The following is a 13,515-nucleotide window of genomic DNA, read 5'->3' on the forward strand; positions in this document are numbered from 1 at the left end:
AAAACTTTTTCTTCCTCTCCCACACCTTCCTGCCTGGGACCTTTCCTTCTCTGGCAGGCCATTCTCTGTCAGAGTCCATGCCATGGGCAGTACTGCTTAGAGCCAGAGCCCCAAACCAGGAGCCAAGCCCAAGGTCAGAGCTGGAGGCAGAAGCCAGGCAAGGGAGCAAGATTGCGAACAAGACAAGCACAGGAGATGTAGCTGCTGGTACAAGCATTGTGCAGCTGGTGAGCTGCCACCTCTGCTGAGATTAAATGCAGTCTGTTGGTTCCTTCCAGACTGGGTGGGCTGCTAATCAGGCACCTCTGTCATAGCCCTGTTAGGTTCATTAGCTGGCCTGAGGACTGAGCCAGCTGGCCCCAGCCTTAGCAGGGCGGGAGCTCAAGCCCATAGTTCCTGACACTCACAAACCCTACCTGGCTAGATACTCAGTCCTTACTCCCAGGGCTGTTTGCTAGAGTCTGCTCACCCACCCCTTGCAATCTCTGAGCATTCCCCCTCATTGCAGCCCCCTGCTGGTCTTTATAGGGCATTCATCCTGCATGACTCATTCTGTAATTAGGTATGGCTAACTCTTAAGGGACAAGCAACCCTCCCTGTTCTACTGATTGTTACAAAGAGTAGTGGGTGAATGGGAGTAGTAGTGTCTGAATAGAGGGTCTCTGAGCCATTCTGCCTGCTCAGAGCAGGTGCAGGAAGAATGGCTACAGAGAGCTGAGATAGTGTGTTCAACAGTGGGCTTTCCTGCTCCTGCAGAAAATGAGTAGCATGCCCTCAACCCCAACAATTTAGGCAGACTCTTGCAAGCATGGTGTGTATGAGACCCTCTCCACATCCCAACATAATTGATTGGCTCTACATGTGTGCTTCCCCCCCCCCCCCCTACACACACACTCCCTCTCTCCACTCTCAGTTTTCTGGGAGCACACATAGCATCACTGCCCAGGTCCTGTACAGGTGCATGAGGAGGAGGAAGAGGCTGCCTGTGCTCTTTTCCCTACTTGGCACATCCTGTACAACAAGCCAGAATTTTGCCCTGAGACTCCATTCGAACTGAGGATCTCATGCAAATAAAAGCAAAGTCTTTCATTCCATCATGTCATTAAATAATAATCCTGAGGTAGAAATTATGTACAGCATCTGTGAGATTTATTCTTTATATTAAACTCGCTGTTTTTAATGTTCACTTATAAACCTTCTGGCTTTCTTTGCAATAAAACTAATCTTCAAAGTTTTTAAGCAATACGAAGTTTCCCAACACTGCTTTAAACACCTCACTCATTTTGGAAGGTGTCAGATTTCAGAAGCTGATTAGTTGGCTGAATAATTCTTTACTTGCCTATTCAAATTATAAACTTGCATCATGCTCAAATCCACATTTCCAACTCTGATTGACCATACTTGCACATAAGTATTTGTCTATGTATTCAATGAATTATTGGGAAGAGAAGATAACAATTAGTTGCACTGAATGATGTACAGCAGTGGTCTCCAAACTTTTTACACCCAAGATCACTTTTTGAATTTAAGGGCAAGCCAGGATCTACCCTGCCCCTTCCCTGATGCCTCGCCCCTTCCCCAAGCCCCCCCCCCCACTCACTCCATCCCTCGCTCTCTCCATTGCTCACTCTCCCCTCTCCCACCCTCACTCACTTTCCCTGGGCTGGGGCAAGGAGTTGGGGTTTGGGAGGGGGTGCGGGCTCTGGGCTGGGGCCAAAGGGTTCACAGTGTGGGAGCGGGATCCAGGCTGAGCCTGGGGCAGGGGGTTGGGGTGCAGGAGGGGGCTCCGGGCTCGGGCAGAGTGTTGGGGTGCAGGAGGGGGTGTGAGTGTGGGCTCTGGGAGGGAGTATGGGTGCAGGAGGGGGCTCCAGGCTAGAGCAGAGTGTTGGTGTGCATGAGGGGATATGGGGTGCTGACTCTGGGAGGGGACTCAGGGCTGGGGCAGGAGTTTGGGGTGCAGTAGGACATTCGGTGTGCAGGAGGGGGTTTGGCGTGCTGGCTCTAGGAGGGGGCTCAGGGCTGGGGTACGAGGTGCTGGCTCTGGGAGGAGGGCACTTATCTTGGGCAGCTCCCGGGCAGTGGCGCAGCAGAGTTTGGCCCCACTCAGGCATATCTGCACCTTCTCCCCATCACAAGCCGGGCCACCTCCCCCCACCGCACGCTGCCAGCCAGTAGTGCACCACGTGGCCACGCCACTCCCAGAAGGGGCCAACGTGTCTCTGCGGCTCCTGTGGGAGGCATGTGGCTCTGTGTGCTGCCCCTCTCTGCAGGCACTGCCCCCGCAGCTCCCATTAGCCACAGCTCCCCATTCCTGGCCAATGGGAGCAGTGGGGGATGGTGCTTGCAGGCAGGAGACCCCTGCCCCCCTTACCCACGCGGGGCCACGCTGGCCACTTCCAGGAGCAGCGTGGGGCTGCATCAGGCAGTGGCAGGCAGCCCCGCTCCGCCACCGTGGCTGGAGATACCCATTGACTAGGAGAGTCTCCAGGATCGACCAGTCGATCGCGATTGACGGGTTGGTGACCACTGATGTACAGAAAATAACATTTTGTTTTGCTCATTTTTCTGCATATCATTATTATTGTTCTCGTTTGTATCATGGTAGCGCCCAATCAAGATCAGGGCCCAGTTACACAATGTCTTGTGCAAACCCATTCAAAGACATGGTTCCTTCCCTGAAGAGCTTACCTTCTATTTTCAGACATGACACAAGAAGTGGCTGCAACAAAATAGGGTTGGGAGGATGAAGATAAGTAAGATGATGCAGCTGCATAGGCTAGCTAGTTTACAACTTGATGATTCTGATTAACATTAATTTGTTTTTAATTAGTTATATAACCTTGGCTCAACTCTCCCACATTGTGTTTGCTAGCTTGGCAGTTAGAAAAAAATCATCCTCTTTGTATACTGAACAAATTTCATCTGGAAATCATTTAGAGACAATAAACATGGAACCGTATAATGCCATTTTCTGCAGAGTAACTTTTTCTCAGCAGTGTAAGACTGCACATTACTATTACTCTCTTTTCTAGCCCACACACCTGGCAACTCATAAAAAATAATAGCCACTAGTCATACTTTTATTCTGCCAATGTAAGGGAACATAAGTTAACTAACAAGCTGTGTTTTAAGAGCATTGTGACCCCCAGGATGATGCTAAATATAAACAAGGTACAGCCAGGTTGGCTTGTGTTCCCTAAAAGTACACAATAGGAAAGAAATCAGTGTTTGTCATATGGGAAAAGACAAGACCACAAGAAAAAGAAATGTTATGGTTAGTACTGTAAGATAGCACCCCAAAAAATGGAGAGTAAAACCCTACATAAAGTATTTAAAGTGTCCTTTTAAATGCCCAATTTTGCAAGATATGTAAGCACATGGATAGTCATGTTTAAATCAATGGGAATGATTACGTGCTTAAAGTGCTTAAGTGGTCTGTTGAATTGAGGCCTAAAAGAAGACTGGTGAGTAACACTGATATATTTTATCAGGATCAAGGATCTTAACCATCTGTCTTTATTTGGTTTAAAATGTCAGACTGAAAAACACATTGTTTACAGTCATTTCTGACAACTCTCCCACTCTCTGCCTCTAACTTTTCCTTGCTTTGGGCACCCTGAATAGTTAATATTGGAGTAATATACATTACACACCATTTTAAGCTATTTTCCTCTCTCTAGTACGCTACAAACTAATCTGTTTAACAGAGGGTGTTTAAAAAACAAAAGACATTCACATTTGCTTTGGGAAGAAGCCAGTGTCAACGTGACCAGTGATGGGAACGTTGCAGATATGTTGGGTGCGTCTCTGAAACTCTGGAACATGTAAGAGCCTGTTCAAGGGAGCTGAGAGAGCTTGATAAAACAGCTCACCTGGCAAGCAAACCCACTTCAGGGGATAAGGGAAAAAAAGTCAAGCTTTCGAATTCCATGCATTTTGCACAGGTTCCAAATCAGAGTATCAGAAGTAGCAGGGCATAGTGAATGCTGCAGGCATTGATTTTAGTGACAGAGGGCCAGGGGGGCATTCTTCCTCAATTATATCAAAAAATATTATTTGACAAGTTTTAGTTTATTGGTGTTTTTTTCTTATATATAAATCTCATATGGCTTCCACTGTTTATTTGCAATTAAGGATAAGCAGATCAGAGATGAATTTGTACTCACTTTGGGGTGAATTTAGCAGTCCTGAACAATGACCGTCCGCACAATGGACCAAGATCCTATGTCTGTTCACAGATAAGCTACAGCAAGGCCATATTCTATGTTGGGAGCTGCATGGATGAGTTATCCTGATAGATTTATTTTTTCCAGTGCTTTTAGGAGTAGTGATGGTGCAAGGGATCACCAGACTGTCCTGTCTGCAGTAATAGACACACTAAAAATATTTGCAACTGGCATAGAAGAAACAACAGGAATTTGATATCAGACATCATTGATTCAACACCTGGAATACATCAAACATCGTAAAAGGCAATGGTAGAGCTGTAATGTAATAAATATCTCTGTTATGTTTTACCTCTTTGGAAATAATCCAATGCTACCATGCCTGCCTTTGTTAATCAATGATCTTCAAGTTAGAGAAGCTAGGGAATTTATGCTATATACTGCCATGGTTCCATGGATTCCTTGTTGCTGCAGTTCTGGAGCTTTACAATTCAACCTATCCTGCAGGATGAATTCCACCAAATAACGTTAAGTTCTTTTTTGAGTGATGGCCCCATGTGTGTTCCACTCAAGGCACACATACACCCCATGTACCTAACAGTGAAAGATTTTTCATTAGCAGTGTCCATTGGTCCATGCCTACAGCCTTCTCCTCCCTATGCTCTGAACTGAGGGCATAGGGGGCATCATAGACCATTTGCTTCTCTACTTCATTTCTGGTAGCCTGTAGTCTGAGATGGAACTTTTCAGTGTCCACTGCTTTACTAGCCTTTCTTTTTTCAAATTCCAGGTTTTCTGTAACTAATTTACCTTTCCTAGTGAGTTAGTTAGTTTAGTTTGAGAGAGAGCATTAGTAGGGATCTGGGGATTCCCCCGACCCTGCTGCCCCCATTATTTGGGTTATCTATTATGTCCAAGATCCAAAGTGCCAAGACCTGTGTGGCCTCCCCTGGGCCTTCCCAGTTAGTGACTTCCAGGGTGTTGGTGTTGGTATTGCCTGGGGGAGTCTCTCATTCCCTTAAAGAACAATATCTGCTGTTCTCTCCCCTCCCCCTCTGAACCCATTGATCCTGGGAGTTCCAGCTCAGAAGATTCCTGATGGAATGCTCAGTGATGCTCCAGTCTGACCTTGGGTTGTACATAGGTGAGAGGCACTGAGAAGTGCCCCTGAAAGCATGATATTCTCTGGTTTCAGAACAGCAGAGGGCAGAACTAAGGACCCCAGCAAGCAGAGCAGGTGGGAGGAGAGAAGAAATAAGCACTCTACAGAAAGTGAGAGAAATCCCCACCTAAGTCTTCATTTAGGAAGAGGACTTTTTCCCCTCCGGCCCCCAAGTTGGGTGAGCTTCTGCTCCCCAGTACAGGAGCTTAGAGGGAGCATGAATCTGGCTTGTCAGTACTGAGAGCCAAGAGTGCTCCAAAACGGCCCATCATTGAAGGGGTAGGACCACCCCAGTATTAGTAAGGGGGGAAATGGAGCAGTCGCCGCCTGCACAAATGGTATTGAACCATGACAAGAAACACCATCTAACCCAAACAAGCACTGTCAGCTATCCCAAGAAGCAGAAGCCCTCCCACTCTCCAACCTCAAGGGTTGGATATACTATCCTCAACAGCCTAGATGTATACTAATCTGGAGTTGCTGATACTTTTGGAGCTGGTAGTCATCAGGGAGGTTCCCACACTTCAGCACTATCAGTCAGCTGGGGCATTACAAGACAACTGGTATCAGTGGCTTTGCCTATTGAGTCAGAGGACTCACGCTCCTTCAGCGAGCTCAAGGCTGAAACAGTGGCTCCACTGGCCATACCAAGGTGTGAGATTAGTCCCAAAAGAGGCTCCAGAATATCTTGGGAGCCCTCCTGCTCCTGTTTGGGACCAGTGGTACTCTCCCCCATGGGGTCCATCTCTTTACCTGTATGATCCCTCACACGGGCCCGATTAGGGCTCCTGGGATCCATAGGTGAAACCTTCCAAATACAGAGGATCATAGAGAGAGTTCAAACAGGTGTCACCTCATCGGAAAGAACCCCAGCCCACTCTGTCATTCTTAATCCACTGCATTTAGTGGTTAAGTAGCAATGTGGGCTTGGGATATGCTGCATCCCTGGTCTTTGATCCAGTGAATCTGGAGACCCAGTGATTTGGCAGTTAATGCTTTCATTGTTTTTCTCCTTTCTGTTTGCAGACTTTGCCAAGTCAGAATAAATGAAATAGGTACAGACTGTGCAAGAAGATGCTTAGTGACAAACATCATAATTAATCTGAAAATCATGGACCAGTAAGTGCAGACAGTCTGTACACCATGTATAGTATGTGTGTTAATTTGCCATCTTGTATTCTGTTGTATTTAAAACATTGTCTTCATTCTCAAGGATATTAAAACCAAGTGTAGAAGTTAAGCCACTTATATATATAATATGGTGTTTAAGTCTTGCCAGTGTATTGGCTGCCAGTCCTCCTTCCTTCTGGGTGTCAGTTTTTATGTAAAAGCACTCTGAGACTTGCAAAATGTGAAATAAGTCTTCACAATTCTGAGCTAAACAATTTTTAGTTTGATCTGTGCAATTTGGTTTGAAAACCTGTTTTTAAATATAACATGACATCGTGGTGCTGAAACGGGGAGATCAGGGGGTGATGTCCCTCCCACTTTTTGAAAATGGATGGGACTAGCTTTTTTTGCCACAGGCCCCACCCCCACCCAGTGCCAGGTTTGCAGTGGCGCCAGAGGTGCCATGAAGCCAGGCCCATGCTCAGAGGGGGCCCTGTCCTGCTCTGCTTGCACTGCGCCCCTGCCCCCTGGTCGGCCAAGGGCTCCTCTCCACCTCCAGGCCTCACCCTCTGGCTTCTCTCTGCCTTATGGCCAGACCCCAGTGCACCTCCGGCTTCGGGAAGTCTCTGCTTCCCACCACCTGTGGGGCCCCACCTGTCTCCCTGGAGCTGAGCCACCTGGGGCTGGTGCAGAAGCCTGGCCAGGCTCGGTCAGTTTGGGGGGGCAGTGTGGGGGGCTTGGTTGGGCCCCTCCAGGCAAGTGGGTTCTGAGGGAACCCAGCTGGGGCAGGCCCTGGCCTGGCTAATCGCACCACTCCTGAGGGGCCGGGACGATTCCCTGCCCTGGTACCTAACACTGGCTGCACTGCCGGCTCAGCCTGGCAGACATAGTCACCTCCCAGCAGGGCAGGTGAATGCAGCCTGGAGGCAGACCTTGGGGGAGTGGATCTCTGGAGGGCATGTGGGTGAGGGTGCTGGGCTGTGAGGGGGCAGGGAAGATCTCTGTGTGTTGGGGCACTAGGGAGTGAGGGTTCTGTGCGGGGTGCTGGGCAGTTGTGGTGGGGCTGTGGGCAGGGGGGCGCTGGGCAGGGGTGGTGTTGTGCAAGGCACTGTGCATTTGTGGCAGGGTCTGGCGGGGCTGCTGGGTACAGTAGGTCCGGGGAGGGAATTGGGGGGGGGGGGTGTTTCGGTGTTGGGGGATGTGTGGCGCGGCATGGGACATGCTGGCAGAACAGGGCCGGGTGGACCATTGTGCTTCTGGCAACTTCCGGTTTGTAAATAGTGCCCTCACACTGGGCTGGGTGGATTGGGGCCACCCCTGCCATGCCATTGCCTCTGGCTGGCCCCAGGCTCCGGGGACCGACCTCCCCCCCCCCGCCCCGGCACCATGCTCCATTGCCCCTATAGGGGCCCAAAAATATGTTTGGCGCCGGGCCCACAGAAGGCTAATCTGGCCCTGCCCCCACCCCTCCTCTTCCCCCCAAGGTCCCACCCTCCCCTCCATCCTGGTCGGGGAGCCTGGGCAGCATGGGGCTCCGCACCGTGGACCCTCCACCTACCTGGGATGGGGGATCCAAGAGCAGCCCCCAGCCCGTGTCCCCACCCCGTGGGCCACCCACCCAGGGCAAATGGAGGGTCCATAGATCCTACACAGTTTCTTGTACGGCCAGGCTGCAGCTCCGAGGCTCCATCCCCTGGCTGGAGCTGGGTCGGGGTCAGAGCCATGCGGTCAGCTGTGGGGGGCTGCGGACCTTCCTGTCCTGGGCAAGGGACCCATGGAGTGGGGACATAGGTCGGGGGCTGCTCTTGTTTCCCCCCACCCCAGACAGATGGAGGGTCCACAGATCCTGGCCCACCCCGGCTTCCAGCTTGGCCGGAGTGGGGTCTTGGGCGGAAGGGGCGAGATGGGGCCATGGAGGGGGTGAGGGGTCCTGGCCCCTCCACTTTTGGGAAGGCCCCTGAGTGGAATACACAAAGGGGGACCAGCACTGGAAGAAAGGGAAGTTACTTACCTTGTTGTAATTAGAGTTCTTCAAGAACCTATCTGTATTCCACTATCCATTTCCCTTCTCTTGTGCTTCGGCTCATTATCTGATTAGTGGTAAAGAAGGAAGCGGAGAAGTGGCTGGTCTTTTCTGCCCCTCATACCTTCAGTTCAGAGTACAAGGAGAGCTGGGACACAGGCATGAAACCAATAGATGCTGTTTGCAAGAATTCTCTGGTCTCAGTTGCATGCATACGCCCAGTGGAATACAGAGAGGGACCACATGTCTTGGAGAACTCCAGTTACAAGAAGGTAGTAACTTCCCTTTCTGAATTTGCTTTAATAGATATTTTCTTTAGCTCACCCTATTCTATTCAAGTTTTGCTGAAATGAACTCTAGTTTCTTACATCATAGTACAGATTTGTGAGGGGAAAAATCCTGCTCCTGGTGAAAATGTTAAAAAAAGAAATCAATGTTCACTTTTTTGATGAAAAGTTTAAATTTTCCCTGGGAAACCATCACTTCTGATTCAAAGTTTCATTTAGTTGAAAACACAATTTTCAGTTGAAAGCCAGCTTTGATGGGAACTTTTCGATCAGCGTAGGGTTAATGCACCATTGGCTTTTCAGGATGGGTGCAAGAAACTGGCCAATCTATTTGACACAGTCCACAGACCAGAGATTTCCACATACTTAAAAAGTATTAACTCCTACTGAATCCCTCTGTTGGTCTTACTCCAGTGGGAGATTCAGCCAATAGAAACATAGTACCTACTTGAGCCACGCTGTTACTAAAGAGGAGAGCCACATTGGCAGGGGGCAGGGAGGAAGGATCAGGGGTACTCTTTGCAGTAGAGATCCACACATGTTCGGAGGAGAAGGTCATCCCAGTTGATCCTGAGGGATTGGAGGCTTTACTTCTACATACTCCACCAGAGCTTTTATTCACATGATTTTCTGTGGCATGGGGTGATCTGACCTTCTCCATTTTGGTTTGGGGCAAATTCATTCTTCCTTTTTCCCCCTTAAAGGGGTAGATTTTCACATTTTTTGCAACAAAAAGCTGCATTTGTTAGTCAAAGGGGTGACATTTCCTTTGAATTAGCTAATTCCTTTGAATTAGGTAATTCTTGTAAAATTCTCAGCTATTGCATGTAAGAATGAAAATGATTTTGCAAAGTTTTTACTTGCAGTACTTGCAATAGAAAGAGTGACTCAAAACAGCTAATTTAGCTATTGGTAAGGCACCTATCACCACTGTATCTAGAATATATGTGATCATATTTCAGTACAGTTGCTTGTGGGTTTGTATTTTTTTGTACAATCTCCTATACCACATATGACCCTAACATCGCCTTTTGAACTCTCCTTCCGCTTCAGGCTAAAATATAGTCTGCCATCTGCTACTGTAGGTTAATCAAATCAGTTTTTTTCCAGACTGAGTTTAATTGTTCCACAACCAGCTCGTATGCACAATGCCATCCTCCCCATAGCCATATACATTTATTTAAATTGCTTCTGAAGGTGATAGTGATATGACAATAATGTGTTTGAGCTGATCAGCAGAACAACAAGTACAAGCAGTGCAACCATCTGGGCAAAACATTCAGCTAAGCAAGTTGTCAGGAAGATCTGGGTTTAAGCATCTAGAACACTGGTTCTCAAAGTCGGGCCGCCACTTGTTCAGGGAAAGCCCCTGGCAGGCCGAGCCGATTTGTTTACCTGCTGCGTCTGCAGGTTTGGCTGATCGCAGCTCCCACTGGCTGTGGTTCACTGCTTCAGGCCAATGGGGGCTGCAGGAAGTGGCATGGGCCGAGGGACGTGCTGGCCATCCTTTCTGCAGCCCCCATTGGCCTGGAGCAGCAAACTGCGGCCAGTGGGAGCCGCGATCGGCCAAACTTGCAGACGCAGCAGGTAAACAAAGCGGCCCGGCCCGCCAGAGGCTTTCCCTGAACAAGTGGCGGCCCGATTTTGAGAACCACTGATTTAGAATACAATCAGTTTAAGTGCTGAACTCTAAATAATGCTTTGATTAGGAGGTTCTTATAAACTAAATAGAAAAATACCATTTACGACTGGAAATACTGCACTGATTGGTGTGATTTTAATTTTGTCTAGTTAATAAAATAAATGCTCCTGTTTATCCTAATTACTGGTAGATTTGGATGGGAATACATTTAGGAGGGCTTCCTTTAAAATGAGGTGGCAGTCTGTTTGTAAAGAGAGAATGTAAGAGGTGACTTTTGTTGCTGAATAAAAATGTCTGTCGTGCACATTTTAGGAACTCAAAAGTCCTGTTTAAAAATATACTAAGAAAAGATTGTGTAACCATTACTGACATTGGTGAGCACTTATATACTTAGGCCTCTATACTGCATGTTACTTAAGCAAGTGCTTAAAGTTACACACACACTGTATAGCACCAAGATATTTAATACTCCTGTTAAAACCAATGAAACTACTCATGTGAACAAGTGCTTGCTTGTGATGATTGCACAACTTGGCTCAACATATTTTTTTTTCTGCAGAATTGCTGGATCTATGGTTATTTGCATCTTCAAAGTTCCCATAATTGTCTCCTACTGTTCATCTGCATAGTTTCAGGAGCTTAGTTTCTCTGAAGTGATGCCCATTGTGACATCACCCTTATCCATTAAATTTCTTCTGTGCTGTAAGCCTCCCTGCAGCAAAAACTATGCTAGCCTTATTCCAGAGATGTGTGTGTTGGCTCCATGGCTTTTACATCCTCTGTCTCCTTTATGCCCTAGGCAACCAGTCCACATGTAACTTTCTTGCTTGGCATGGCAGTATCCCACAATTCATAGTAATCACTGCTAATTTCTAAGGCTGTGTGGTATTGACTGTGAAATTGTGAATAGTGGGAATGTTCTTTTTCCTGAAAATGCAAGGTTTAGGGAGGAAAACACCTGTTCGAGTAATTGCAAATGGGACAGAGTTACTGGAAATTTCTGATTATAGGAGCACAGGATCCCTGCACAATGTGTGAAATATGCATGGACAATAATGGTAGTGCTACAGATGCTAAATGGCTATACTGGGCAGGCATCGTTCTTAGGCCTTCAGAGTGAGATAGAATGGACTGCTCTAACCTACCCCGATCCAATTCTCTATCCAAGCGGTTACTCTAACCCAGCTCTGCCCTGCCCTGACTTTCCACCAATCCTGGAAATGACAAGTGAAAAGTGATTCCTGTTCTGGAGTAGTGAACACAGGAGTTACACCCAACTTATGTGTTATACTTCCCTATGTCAGATATGGGCAAGAGCTTAAGCTTCATCAAGGTGCACCCACTGAACTGAGTAATAATGAAAAAGATTTCTATGTAAGCTGAAACAGTTCCCAACATGACTCACCCTTAATGAAAACAGGGATTCTGATCCCTGGAAGCTGCTTATTGTGCCAGAATTAAAAAGCTGAGCTCTCTCAACCCCACTGCATAGCAGTTTACAGAGGTTGATCACGGCATCTCTCTACCCTGAACATAAAATAAAGTGAAGTGAGCCTGAGATTAGACGAGGGAATTCTGCTAACCTGTGGCAAAAAAAGAATGAGACTGAATAAAGGAGTCACTTTGCACGTAAGCAAGTTTCTCTAATCTTCTCAGGAAAGACAAATGATTTTGCCAAGTTACTGATTTGTCCATTGTGATGTATGCTAGGAAAAGGCATCGCCTCTGAGCCATCAGTGCAGCTTGAACTCAGCATTTATTTATTATTATTATTTTACTGTCCAGATCAGTTGTGTGTCGAAATGCTTGCATATGGAAGCCAAGTTTTAATGGCAGAAATGCTTTAATGATGCATATGTGCACTCCCTTGAAGATTTCTTGAAATTAGATTAAAGTGATAGCATTATCTCCAAGGAACAAAATAATTTATTTTAATAATCACTTCAAATAAATAGAATGAAAATGTAACAGGTCAGCAATTTTGGGAACCTACAGCTGTTCCAACATGCAAACGGCTCTTTGGAGGCTACAGAGAGATGCAGACATCTGGGTCTCAGTGCTTTGGTATTGAGGCATTACTTTGCATTTTACCTTGACCTTTGTTTGGGAGCATGAGGCTGGTGAGCATGTGACAAACACGTCTGAAGAGAGTCAGGAGCGTGAGTCAACAGCTTGACAAGTGCTGAGGAAGAGGCTAAGATTTGCGTCATACTGAGAGAAACGTTGTTTCACAAGCAGGTCAAGACTGTTCTTGAGATTTTCTCAAGGACCCAGCTTGCCATAGTTAAAAGAAGCAAGATAAATATTTGCTACAGTGTAGTACATGCATTTTGTGTGTCTTTGGAATTTAATAAAAAACAAAACAGAACAATACATTCTTATAGCAGGGACATTAGTGTTTTTTTAAGCTCGTGTTTACTGGGAAACAATTGAGATTTTACTATAAAGTGAAAGTTTCTCACAAGAGTATTCACGTACCCTCATAAAAAGCAATATGAATAAGCACCTTTTGTCATCCTGTATGGAGTGGTTTGTAGTGATACAAGATAGTAATTTATAATTGGCAGTTGTACTTAGTTGACTCTTCTGGGCCTGATCCAGCACATACTGAAGTGAGCTACAGCTGCCTAACTGACCTCAATGGGTTTGGATCAGGCCGTTTGTGCTTACAAACAGCAGTGAGCAAACACAGATACAGAAATAAAATAACAACATAGTGATGTGATAAAGTAAAATATTCTCTCAAAAATGCATCAGAAATATTTTCTGAGGGATGGCCCTGAAAGTGGTATCTGGTGGCCTTTGTGGAATGAGCTGTTGGCCACAGTGCAGTCCCTAGTGGATGGATGTCCTTATAACAAAACCACAGTTACAAAGAGCAGCACTAATGGGTACCTTTTGGGGCAGGATCAGCAGAGAGGCCAAGTACTGAACGGAGACATTGACTGACTTATCTTCTCAGCTTTAGAGGTGGTCCATCTCAGTGAGAGACACTTGCTTTCCTGATGTTCACCTGTTTTGTGCGTAAATCAAGGACTGGAACTTTTCACAGGCTCTGAATCCTCTTTAAAATATGTAACATTAAGAAAAATAAATAAAAATTGCTTGGGGTGACTGGTTTGTAT

The sequence above is a fragment of the Malaclemys terrapin genome, chromosome 1, assembly GCF_027887155.1.
Source record: "Malaclemys terrapin pileata isolate rMalTer1 chromosome 1, rMalTer1.hap1, whole genome shotgun sequence".
Taxonomy (NCBI): domain Eukaryota; kingdom Metazoa; phylum Chordata; order Testudines; family Emydidae; genus Malaclemys; species Malaclemys terrapin.